Below are 13175 nucleotides of genomic sequence, written 5' to 3'. Positions count from 1 at the left end.
CCCTATAGGGAGCTCCTCGGAGTTTTCAAGGAAAAAGCAGCATCAAAGAATGGCATGAAGCATGAATAAGCCCATGGCCTTGGGAGGGCAGAGTGGGGCTGCACCCCTGTTGTCTGTGGCAAAAACTAATCAGCTGAATTAACAGGGCCCTTGGAACCCAGAATCCTTAAAGGCAGTGTTTCCACATCCTCCTTTGATCTGTGCTTTCTACCCCTTTAAATCAAATCACTTATTTAAAAAAACCCCAAAACCATTTAAAAGAAATGATATCATTACTTTGGGTGGAAAATCAGTATCATTTACCATAAATCGAGATAAACCTTAAAGATAAATACAATAAAAAATAATTACAATGAAAAAACAATGTTACACAATCATGAATCAATGTTACACATATGCCCTGGGCTTAAAGGATGCTCTGTTTCTTGTTAGAAGAAATCTAAGAGACTTCCTCTTTGCTAATCAGATGGTCCAAATGAGAATTGAGTCGTAATGAATTCAATGCTAATTCATGCCAAATCTGTAACTCTCTTAACATCGTCTCCTGAGCCAAAGTGGTGGGTATCCCACCCCTTATGCAATTCCTCTTCACCATGAACGGGGTGTGAGTCTTTTGCAGATCATCTAGGTCCCTGTTAACAGAAGCCTCCCTCCTTCCCAACATCTGCTGCAGAACTGGATTGAGCCCTTTTAGTCCAATGAGCTAACACTGAGCTTTTGTCTCCTCATCTGTAAAATCCTGATGATAGAGGTTCTTGCCTCACAGGTCATCGTGTCTGACACAGGGGAAGATCAATATCATCATTATCGTCATCATTCCAACTTAAACGTGAGAGACCTGCCCTTTCCCCACGGCCTAGACTGATCCTGTGTTCCTGGTCCTCTCTCATTTGTAAGGTTTCCTGCTTCAAGGCCACACTCTCTTTGTGAAGGGCCTCAGAAGTCTCAGTCAGGCTGTGCAGGGCGTCCTGCTGTCTGCATTAGTTTTGGCTACAGGACGGCAGGGTTAAACATGTCCAGCAGAAAACAGAAAAATAAGGGCACTCCAAGGAGGTAAAGGAGCCCTGAATGGCAAGTCAGGATTCTAGTTTCTAGGAGAGCAGTGTCAGCCTGACAAGTGCCTTCTCCTATAGGGGTCCCAATCTCCCCTTCTAAAGAGGGTGAGCTGGATGAGATGGTCTCATCCTCAGAGACTATGAGATCTCCTCTTCTCTCCTTCTGAATGCGATGTTCTAGAGGATGAGTACGGGTGTAGGGTTATCGAGGCCTCACAACCTGGTTTCCAGATGTCCCCCCAGAGCCAAAGGGACCAGCTTCCTCTTCCCTAAGCCATAAACCTGCAAGGCAACTGAGAGGGTCAGGGCGCCCCCTGGTGGGACGAGGAGGGCAGGCTCCCAGAGCTATGGAATGTGTCTGAATCTGACTGCTGAAACATTCAAGCCATAAGGATCCATTGAAGTCATCTAGCCAAGCACCCTCATTTTCCAAATGGGAAACTGAGGTTCGCAAAAGCAGAAGACATTTCCTCAAGTACGGTTGCCAGATGAAACACAGGACTCCCAGTTAAATTTGAATTTCAGATAAACAAGAAATAATTTTTTTTCAGTATAAGTATGTCCCAGACATGGGTCAGGGCTTCTTCCTTATTATGCCAGATCAATGTCTCTGACTAGCAGCGCTGCCCAGCACCCAGCAGGGGCGTGAGAAATACTTGTTGACATTATTATGGGACAGAGCGAGTGGAAGGTATCTGACTGTGATGATCCCAGGAGTGTTTAAATGGAAGAAGGGAGATGAGTCCCCTCCCCCCCGCCCCGGCCACTCTCCCCCACACCCCAAGCCCTGCTACCATCGAAAACCCACCTTAGGGGATTTGGTAATACAGTTGCCTGAGATTCCTGCCCCAGTCTGATTTCCAAGGTTATGGAGGAGCCTGGGCACCTGCATTTTGAAAAGTCTTCCTAGTGACTTTGTTGCATAGTAAAGATTGAGAACCCCTGGGTTCACTATAAGGAAGAACAGAAAACTGCTTGGATGGGGCAAAATTTAATTGGCATATATCAGTAATCGTCAGTCTTCACTATGCATAGGAATCAGTGGGGGGTGGGGATGGATGATAAAATATGCACATTTCCAACTCTACTTCCAGAGATTTTTGATAGAGTAGATCCAGGCTGGGGCCCCAGAATCTGAACTTTTGATAATCACTCAAGCTTCACCTGTATTTGCAATGTGTTTAATTTCTTGAAAAACCAGAAACAGAACTGAAGCTAATATGCACAAAGAGTAAAATTCTTAAAAGTAGATTGTGAGCGTATGATATACATTATTCTATTTGTATAAATGCAATATTTCACTAAAACACTTTTAAAATTTAGGAGCATTTTAGGGGACTGTGGTGCAGGTGGTCTGAAGACCATACCTTGAGAAACATGGGCTTAGGAGGCAAGAGAATGGACAGAGCTGCCTATTTCCAAACACATACTGCGTGTCCCCCGTGCCTAAGAGCTGAGTGAGTCAGAGAACTTTCCAGGAGGAGATGGGCAGGCCCTGGTCTTGAAGGGTGGGAAAGATTCTGAGAAGCAAAGGGAAATAGTGTGGTAAGGAAGCAAGCAGTCTGAGCAAATGAGGGGGAAAAACGTGCCAGGAGACTAGAGTTGCGTCTTGTTCACAGCTGGTGCCCTCTATGTCATTACACTCTAGCCACATGGCCTCTTTTCTGTTCCTGAGGCATGCCAAGTTCTGCACTGCCTCAGGGCCTTTGCACTTGCTGTTCCCTCTGTCAGAAACATACTCTTTCCCCAGGTTCTCATTAGTGCCTGCCTCTTCATCACTCTCAGGTCTCAGTTCAGATGTCACCTCCTCAGAGAAGCCTTTGCTGTCTACCTATCTTACTCCCATTTTCTCTCCTTCACATCAATGATCACAATCTGTAATTATTGTCTTCTTTGTTTTTGTTGCCTGACATTACCACCACCCCCTAATGCAAAAATGTAAGCTTCACGGAAACAGAGACCTGATTTCTTTCGTTCACTGTTTTGCTGCTAGCTCTGAGAATGTTTCTTGGAACATATTAAGTTCTCATTCGATGTTTGTTAAGAGAATTAATTAGTTAATTAATGAAAGGCGGGGCAATGCCAGAGTAAGGAAAGCCGTGGAACCAAGGAAAAGGGTGGGTGGACATTGGGATCTGAGATAACAGGGGAAAAACTCCTTGACATATTGATCTTAGCAAAGAATTTTTAGACATGATGCCCAAAGTGTCAGCAACAAATGCAAAAATAAACAAGTAGGACTACATCAAACTAAAAAGCTTCTGCACAGCAAAGAAAACAATCAGTAAAATAGAAAGGCAACCTACAGAATGGGAGAAAATATTTACAAATCATTTATCTAATAAGGAATTAATACCCAAAATATATAAGATACTCAGACAACTCTACAGAAAACAAACAATTTGATTCAAAAATGGGCAAAGGACTTGAATAAATGTTTTTCCAAAGAAGATATTCAAGTGGCCAACAGGTACATGAAAAGGTGCTCAATATCACTAATCATCAGGGAAATGCAAATCAAAACCACAATGAGATATCACCTCACACCTGTTAGAATGGCTATCATCGAAAAGAAAAGGATAAGTGTCGGTCAGGGTGTGGAGAAAAGGGAACCCTTAGGCACTACTGGTGGGAATGTAAACTGGTGCAACTACTATGGAAAACAGTATGACAGTTCCTCAAAATATTAACAATACTACTATCATATGATCCAACAATCCCACTTCTGGGAAATTAAAACACTATCTTGAAAAGATATCTGCACCCCCATGTTCATTGCAGCATTATTCAAAAAAGTCAAGCTATGGAAATAACCAAACTGTCCATCAAAGATGATTGGATAATACCTGAGAATCAAATTAACCAAGAAGGTAAAAGACCTGTATTCAGAAAAATTATAAGTCATTGAAAAAAGAAATCGAAGAAGATACAAATAAATGGAAGCATATACCATACCGTGTTCACGGGTAGGAAGAATCAACATCATTAAAAATGGCCATATTGCCCAAAGCAATCTATAGAGTCAATGCAATCCCTATCAAAATACCAATGACATTTTTCAGAGAGATAGAACAAATAACCCTAAAATTTATATGGAACTATAAAAGACCCCAAATAGCCACAGCAATCTTGAGAAAGAATAAAGTTGGAGGTATCACACTACCTGATATCAAACTATACTACAAGACCACAGTAATTAAAACAGTATGGTACTGGCATAAAAACAGATATATTGATCAATGAAACATAATAGAGAACCCAGAAATAAATCCATGCCTTTATGCTCATTTAATATATGACAAAGGAGGAAAGAATATACAATGAGTAAAGACAGTCTCTTCAATAAATGGTGTTGGAAAAATTAGACCCATGCAAAAAAGATATATGCAAAAAAGAAGCTGGACCACCTTCTTACACCGTATATAAGAATAGATTCAAAATAGATTAAAGACTTAAATGTGAGACCCGAAACCATAAAACTTCCAGAAGAACATATAGGCAGTAAACTCTCTGATATTACTAACCATAATTTCTTTTCAGATATATCTTCCTGGACAAGGGAAACTAAATAAATAAATAAATAAATAAATAAATAAATAAATAAATAAATAAACAAACAAATGGGACTACATCAAACTAAAAAGTTTTGTACAACAAAGGAAACCATCAACAAAACAAAAAGACAACCAACTGAACGGGAGAAGATATTTGCAAATAATACATCTGATAAGAGGTTAATATCCAAAATATATAAAGAACTCATGAACTCAACAAAACAAACAAACGAACAATTAAAAAAATGGGCAGAAGACCTAAACAGATACTTCTCCAAAGAGGAAATACAGATGGCTAATAGAAATAGGAAAAGATGCTCAAGGTCACTAATCATCAGACGAATGCAAATTAAAACCACAATGAGATATCACCTCACACCTGTCAGAATGGCTATCATCAATAAATCAAAAAACAGCAAGCGTTGGTGAAGATACAGAGAAAAGGGACCCCTCATACATCATTGGTGGGATTGCAAATTGGTCCAGCCTCTATGGAAAACAGTACGAAGGTTTCTCAAAAAAATTAAAAACGGATATACGTTTTGACCCAGCAATTGCACTTCTGGGTATTTATCCAAAGAAAACCACAACAATAATTCATAAAGATCTACACACCCCAATATTCATGGCAGCACAATTTACAATAGCCAAGATACGGAAGGAACCTAAATGCCCATCAACAGATGACTGGATAAAGAAATTATGGTTCATATATACAATGAAATATTATTCGACCATTAAAAAAAATGAAATCCTACCATTTGCAACGACATGGATGGACTTAGTGGTCCTTATGCTGAATGAAATGTCAGACAGAGAAAGATAAATACCATATAATTTCACTTACATGAGGAATCTGAGGAACAAAAAGAACAAACTAATCAAAAATAGACTCACAAATATAGTAGACAATTTGGTGACGGACAGAGGAGGGGTTGGGGCTGGGAGAATGGTGAAGGGTTAAAGAAGTACAAATTAGCGTTGATAGATGATCACAGAATGGGGAGCACAGCATAGAAAATGCAGTTAGCATTAATATGATGGCTAGGTGGAGGGCCGGGGGGGGGGGAGGAAGGAGCAATCAGGGGATCATTTTATGAACTATATAGATGACTAATCAATATACGATAAATTTGAAACTAATTAAAATAAATAAAATTTTAAAAGATGGACAAAGAAATGTTCATACACACACATACACACACATCGGAATATTATTCAGCCATAAAAAGAAGGAAAGCCTGCCTTTTGCGACAATGTGGATGGACCTTGAGGGTAGTATGCTAGAAAAATCAATCTGACAAAGACAAACACTGTGTGTTCTCACTTATATCTGGAATCTAAAAAAGCTGAACTCATAGAAATAGAGAGTAGGATGGTATTTGCCAGGGACTGGGTGGTGAGGGAAATGGAATGTTGGTCAAAGGGTAAAAACTTCCAGCTATATAATGACTAAGTTCTTCCAATCTAATCTGCAGCATGGTGGCTATAGTTATCAATAATGTGTCATACACTCGAAAGTTAAGAGAGATCTTAAATGTTACCACCACGCACAAAAATTATATAGTTTTGTGAAGGGATAGAAGTGATAATTAACCTTATCGCGGTAAGCATTTTGCAATATATGCATGTGTCAAACCATCACAATATATATCTTAATCTTACGTATGTTATGTCTATAATAGCTCAATAAAGCTGAAAAAAATTAAAAACAAAAACGAAATAAAATCTCTGCATTTCATATATCTCTGCTAGTTTAGTAATATTTAGTTCTCCATCTGTCAAAAGAAGTCTCAGATCTCTTTGGTTACACATTTGCCAAGGGAAATGGTTACAAATGCAAGTGGATACAAATGGGTCAAAATGGTGACTGTACAAATGCCGCTGGTGAGAGTTGATTTCACCAGATGGTGAACAACTCTTGGTAAAGTTCTAGACAAAGCAAAGTGCACGCATCCATTGACTTACGGGTTAATTGCAATTCAGTATATCCTATAGCAGTGCAAAACAAAATACAACCATAAACAAACAAAAACCCAAATGACTTCGTTAATGTTTGTAAAGGAGAGTCAGATTCCAGGCTCAGATAATTACAAACAGGATTTCTTCACTTGTTCATTCAAGAGCTACGCGGGGTTTGAGACAATACTTCACTGTGCAGGATTGCTTCGTGCATTGCAGGATGTCTACAGTCTCTCAGCCCATACCTCCTAAATACCAGTTGTGCCCCACAGCCGCAAACAATTCTACCTTTCTCCAAGAAGACCCCCAGGGGGCAATATAGCACCACTGGGAACCTCTCTCTTGGACTCTGACTGAGCGCTACCAGAGAAACCAGCAGGGGGCAGCCTGACGCAAGAAACGGGAACTCCTGGGCCGTGCACGCCCCCACTCTGGAGGTCCGTCAGGAGCAACCTGGTCCGTCCATCCTTAGAACACTGAGGCATCATCTGTTCCACCACACTCCTCCCGCCCACACCATTTTACAGGCGAGGGAAACTAAGTCTTGATGAGTCAAAAAGAGATTTGAGATTTGCTTCATATCTACTCTTATTGGCACTGTCAGAAAAGGCATTCGAGAAGCAGAAGCCCAAAGCCCTACAATGCCATCATCCCTGTGCCCTAAGAAACATTATCTTTACATCTCTAGTTCTCAGTTGTAGGACAGACAGACAGGGGCCAGAGCCCTCATGTGCTGCCAGGCTGGATCCTGGGTTTAGCAGATAAGGAAGAAAAGCCAGCTGACCTGGTCCTAGTCCCCACCCCAGGCAATAACTGGCAAAACACACAAACACAGCCAAGGGCTTCTTGACTCTGAGCCCCCAACTTTCCTTTTGCAATGAAAATAATACACATGATAAAGACCTATCTGGCAAAAAACTTCAAGCTGTGCAGATGGGTAGAAAATGAAGTTAAAATGTCTCCTCCTCAGCTCCCATTTCATTTCCTAAATTAACTGTTAATAGTCCTTATATATCCTTCTGAAAATATATTAATAATATATAAGGATATAGGTATGTGCACATATACGTATATATACTTTTTGTTACACAGATTGGATCCTACTATATCTTTTATTACGTGCTTTATTTTTAATTTAAAATATCACTACTAATCTGTCCATAGCAATGATATATATTTGCCTCCTTCCTTCCAGCGCCTGCAGACTATACCATAACACGAATGTCTCACAGTTCAGTGCTGCACCTACTTTTAACCATGCCCTATGCTGTCTCTTGAAGTTTCTTGCATGACAAACCACGCTACAGGGAACGATTTTGTCACACGGCTCTGCGCACATGTGCAAGGATTTCTGCAGAAGGAATTCCTGGAAGTGGAATTGCTGGGTCAAAGAATATATGTGTGTTTAAAACATTGACAGATGTTATCAAGATGTCCTCCAAAATACATCGGTTCCGACTTTCTCCTTTGCCATAGGAGAAGGCCAGCTCCCCTGCTGGCCAGCAAGAAAAAGTACTCATCTTTGGGGCCTTGATCTTTTTATCCAGGGAGTGAGGGGGTTGGATTAGATGATACACAGGGTCCTTTGAGCTCTAACTTTCCAGATCTGTGACTTTTTCCTTCAAGTTGTCCAGCTTGGGGAGCGGGACTAGGCCTCAAACTTAAGTAGCAAATCTCTCTTCTTCAACCTACCCCTGTCTCCCCCGCCTCCCCTTTTCTCTGCCCCTCCGGTCCCATGAGAGTGAAAAATGCATGAGCCCAACAGTCAGCAGACCCAGTTCTGCACTGATGTGGGAACACTGTAGCTCCTTCTCTGCCTGCCCATCCATTTTCCCACCTGGTTTAGTGACTTCTGCCTTCCCTCCCGGGGCTCCCTTGCTGGTCTCTTGAGATAACATCTTATGAAATCCTTTGCCAAAAGCATGCTTTTTCTGCCCCTGGAAGGAATTATTTTCACTTGTTCTGAAGAAGAGTCTCTGCATGTACTTGTAACTCCTGCCAAGAAATCTGAGAGGCTCTGAATTCCTCAGCGCCTGGATCCCAGAATCCCTTAATCTACTGGCTGCTCCCTTCCAGGGGCACTGAGATGATGAAGCGATGAGCTGCTTAAAGGCTTCGAGAGTATCCGCGAGAAGGGAGGAGAGAGGGAAGAAGGGAGGAGAGAGGGAGGGAGCGTCTGCCGCCACTTGGCTGGACTTCTCAGATGAAAGCGTTTGGGAGAAGGTAGTGTTTACAGAGATCAGTGCAGACACTTCAGAGGGGCCAGAGTTCTCCTGGGGCTTCTCAAAGGTGACGGAGGATTGACATCATCAAAGCCCCTGAGGAAGACTCAGACTCTTTCCCCGCAAAGTCACTTAGCATCAGGATTCTCAGAGCTGGAAGGCTCACGGCCGACTGGGGAGGACAGTCAGGCTGCTTCAGCTTGCACAACTCCAGGGGGCTCTGTTTACAATGATTACACAGTGAATGGTGCCCCAGAGAGGTACCAAGTGATTCCTAGGACAATAATGAGGCAGCCAGCATGGTCTTTTTAAAATGTAAAAAGACAAATGATTTCTTGTTATCCTCAAAATAAAATCTGAAAATCTCTCTGCATGATTCAGCCCCATTTTCCTCTGCAATCTCTTATCCTGCCATCACTCTGGCTCACTAAGTTCTAAACACATTCACCTTCTCCTGCTCCCCAAACAGGCCCAGTGGCCTCCTTAGCTCCTGCCTCAGGGCCTTTGCACAAGCTGCCTCTTGTTATTAAATGCTCATCTTACTTTCAGACTTGGGCTCTTTCTGTTTGCTCCTATCTTCCATTCAAACTTGCACCCACAAGGAGCTGGGCCTGTGGAGCCTCATGTCCGTTGTGTAGACAAAGAACAGAAGAGGCAGAGTCCTTTAAGGGGCAGCCTGATCTGCCCTGAGAAACCTGTCTCGATGCCTGAAATTCCCAACCATCTTGCTTTCATCTGAGTCAGCGCATTGTGTCTCTGGAAGACTCCTATTAAAACAGAAATACTTATCAAGATCTCATCCCTTAGAAGAGATTTGTTTCTCAGATAAGCTGAGGTGAAAAAGCAAAGAATGGGACTCTAAGGGAGGAAGAACTCCCAAGGGAGAAGTTTGGGGGTCTGGGCTTGGGGGTAGGAGGGTGGAAAAGAGGTGTGGCGCCCACATCGACCTCTGCCAATCTCATTTTGCCTCAGGCTGGCCTCAAACTTGAACCGCAGAGAACTGTTCAGATGCCAGCAAACAAACACAAGCAGCAAACAAAGAGCTGTTTGTGTTGGAGATAACCAGTCCCACGGGTGGTTTGGGTGTAGCGGAAAGCAAGTCTTAGGGTTTGGAACAGATGGCATTTAGAAAGCTGAGAGGAGAGAGGACCTTCCCCTACCGCCCCGGGCCCCCTGCCCACTGCCCCTGTGGTGAGGGAACAGTCTGCATCAGAAGCACCTCTCGAGGGTGCTGGATCATACGATCTGAGCCTCCGTTCACTCATCCTGCCATCCTGGAGGGTGGGATGAGGGGACCCAGGGAGCTGGCTGTCTGTAGTGCTTGGACAGCAGAAATGGGCAGAAGATAAGCAAGTTCAGCAAGACTCTGATATTCTAGCTAAAAAGCTCAGAACCGTCCACACCCTGTTCCCTGCAGTCAACGAGAAACACCTACAAGAAACTTAATGGAACAAATAATGTCACCGGCGGAACTAGACCCGAGCACCCCATGGTTTTGTTAGCAAGGTTTGTTCCAGTCATCTGCTGCTGCTCTAGAAAGGGAAATGAAGTTGGGAACTGCCGCCAGAGCTTACTTTGAGGGCTGCTGAGTAGGCCTCCAAAGTCCATACAGGTCTACAGCCATGCCACCCTGAACAAGCCCGATCCCATCTGATCTCGGAAGCTAAGCAGGGTCGGGCCTGGTTAGTACTTGGATGGGAGACCACCTAGGAAGACCAGGTGCTGTAGGTGTAAAAAATAAAAAAATAAGGGATTGTAAGTTGACAAGGTCCTTGCAATCTGTGAGATCAACCAAGGGTTGCCTCACCTAAAAAAAGAAAAAGAAAGTTCCATACCGTTTTTCCTCCTTGTCTCCCTATTCAAGGCCTGTCACCTGGCACTTTGCACAGGTGGCCTCATGTCACCACTGACGATCGGTGTCTGACATCGCTCCCTCAACTCATCCTCAAGCTCCTTGAAGGCAGTACTGAGTGCACAGCAGGAGACTCTGATAAAAGCCTGGAGTTGGGTGGAACCTGAGTCACCATCACTGAACACTTCCCTTACATCATAGATGAAGAAACTGAGGCCCAGAGAGGGCAAGGGGCTTGCACAAGGGAGAGCTGCGTAGGGCCGAGGTATGCACTGAATGAAGAAACGAGGAAGATGGTACTCCCCGTGGCGTGTTCACATTGGTCGGCATGGAAGGCATAACTGCAGCTGATGAATCTGAGGTGTTCCTCAACTTCTGGATAAATTGCATTTTAAGAAATCAGATCCTATTTTAGCCGATTGGGGGTATTGTGGTTAAAGAAATTCTATAGGATATCGTTCCTTAAAAGTCAATGATCAGTCAGGATTCTTTGGTTGTAAGCAAGAGAAACTGACTCCAGCTTATTTAGCAGAAAGGAAATTTACTGGAATAAAATTATAGAAGGAAATTTGCTTGTAGAACAGAAGAATTGAGACACCAGGACAGGAAAGGGCTGTAAACTGGGTGGCTTTGGGGATCCAGGTAGGAGGAACCCATCAAAAGAGGCACTAGGGACCACAGGTATGGCCAGCTTCAATATCTTGTGCTCGCTTCAAGACAGAAAATCCCCAGTTAGAAAGGCCCAGCTTGGGTCATGTGCCCAACTCTTGGCCAGAGCTGGGCAGGTTACCAAGATCACAGACAAGGGCGAGACAGGCAATTTGCAAAAGGAAATCACGGTGCTTTTACCAGAAGTGGCAGGGGATGTGAGCGACACTACCACACCTGCTTGCCACACTTTAGTTTATTGGTTTAGAACAGGGATCGGCAAACTACCGCAGCCTATTTGTGCAAATCAAGTTTTATTGGAATACTATAAATTAAGCTGGTACAAGCGGTTTTTAATAAATAGTCTTACTTCACACCGATGGCTATTATCAAAACAGAACAGATAATAACAAGTGTTGGTAAGGATAAGGCGAGAAACTGGAACCCTTGTGCACTGTTGGTGAAAATGTAAAATAGTGCAGCCACTATAAAAAACAGTACAGTGCTTCCTCAAAAAATTAAAATTAGAATTACCGTATGATCCAACAATTCCATCTCTGGGTATGTACCCCAAAGAATTAAAAGCGGGGTCTCAAAGAGATATTTGTATACCCCTATTCACAGCAGCACTATTCATAATAGCCAAAAGGTAGAAGCAACCCAAATGTCCACTGGTGAATGAATGAAGAAAATGTGGTATTATACTACAACGGAAATATTATTCAGCCTTAAAAAAGGAAATTACGACACATGCTACAATATGGATGGACATGAAAGATGCTGTGCTCAGTGAAATAAGCCAGTCGCAAAAGGACAGACGCTGTATGATTCCATTTACACGAGGTCCCTAGAGAAGTTACATGGATAAAGTAAAAGGTGGCTGCCAGGGGCTGGAGGCGGGGTGTGTGTGGGAAAGGGAAGTTGTTGTTTAATGGGTATAGAGTTTCAGTTCCGCAAGATGAAAGAGACTGGCTGCACAACAACGCAAATATACTTAACACTACTAAACTGTACACTCAAAAATGATTAAAATGGTAAATTTTATGTTATATATATTTTATCACAATCTTAAAAAATTGTATTAAGTCTTTAAAGTTATTATGTGACTTAGTGAATCACGGATGCTCCCCAGGGGTGAGGATTTTTGTCTGTTTCGTGCATTGCTGTATTCCTCATCCCTAGAACGGGGCCTGGCATGGAGCGGGTGCTTGGTGCATGTTTAGGGAGTGAGTGAACCCTAGCCACTTTGCAATAATGTTTTAGTCACACTCCTTTAAGGGTAAGAGTGACATCGCAACCACTGCTTGAAGGTCAAGCCAAACCCCAGAGAGTCCTTATGGGACTTACCCTTTCACTTACTTTGTGCCAACAGATGAATTGGCACCGCTGGCACCACAGCCAAAGGGAACCAACCATGCGTAGGCTGTGACAACCCAGAACCTACCCAGTACCAGACCTCACCAGCATTCTTACAGGTAACTTAAATAAACAGTCATGTCTCAAAGCACTCCTAGTGATTTGCTCTGTCAGACGTGAATATATCAAGTGATATCTGAAATTAGGACAAAATGAAACAAATAACTACATCCAAGTGGATACTACTTCTCATTTCTGTTTCAGTAACTACTCTGTCTTGGCCATATTGGGTTCTGTTTCTTCTCTAACATGCTCGATTTTGAAGGGGGGGCGGTGCTGTAATTTGCCTTTAACCTTTCTTCTGCATTCTTACACAATAGTGGGAGCTCCTCAAATGAAAGCATTTTAGAGAAAGACGAGCTCTTACGTTAACTTTCTCAGTGGAAAATTTGAAACATATGCAAAAAGATTCAAGATGGCATAATGAACCCCCCACACTCATCCCCCAGCTTCAGTAATTATCAAT

The 13175-nt window shown here is 42.7% G+C and overlaps 1 protein-coding gene and 1 non-coding gene across 5 annotated transcripts in view; one reads left to right on the top strand and one right to left on the bottom strand.

Moving 5' to 3' along the window:
* SLC36A1 (solute carrier family 36 member 1) overlaps positions 1-13175 on the bottom strand; it is a 265469-nt gene that overhangs the window by 81754 nt on the left and 170540 nt on the right. The window lies entirely within an intron of this gene.
* Positions 10406-10524, top strand: LOC120581688 (5S ribosomal RNA). The gene has a single exon (XR_005647370.1). It is a non-coding gene; the product is annotated as a 5S ribosomal RNA (ribosomal RNA).

This window comes from Pteropus medius, unplaced genomic scaffold, assembly GCF_902729225.1.
Source record: "Pteropus medius unplaced genomic scaffold, Ma_sr-lr_union100, whole genome shotgun sequence".
Taxonomy (NCBI): domain Eukaryota; kingdom Metazoa; phylum Chordata; class Mammalia; order Chiroptera; family Pteropodidae; genus Pteropus; species Pteropus medius.
This window is presented reverse-complemented; position numbering and strand designations above follow the sequence as displayed.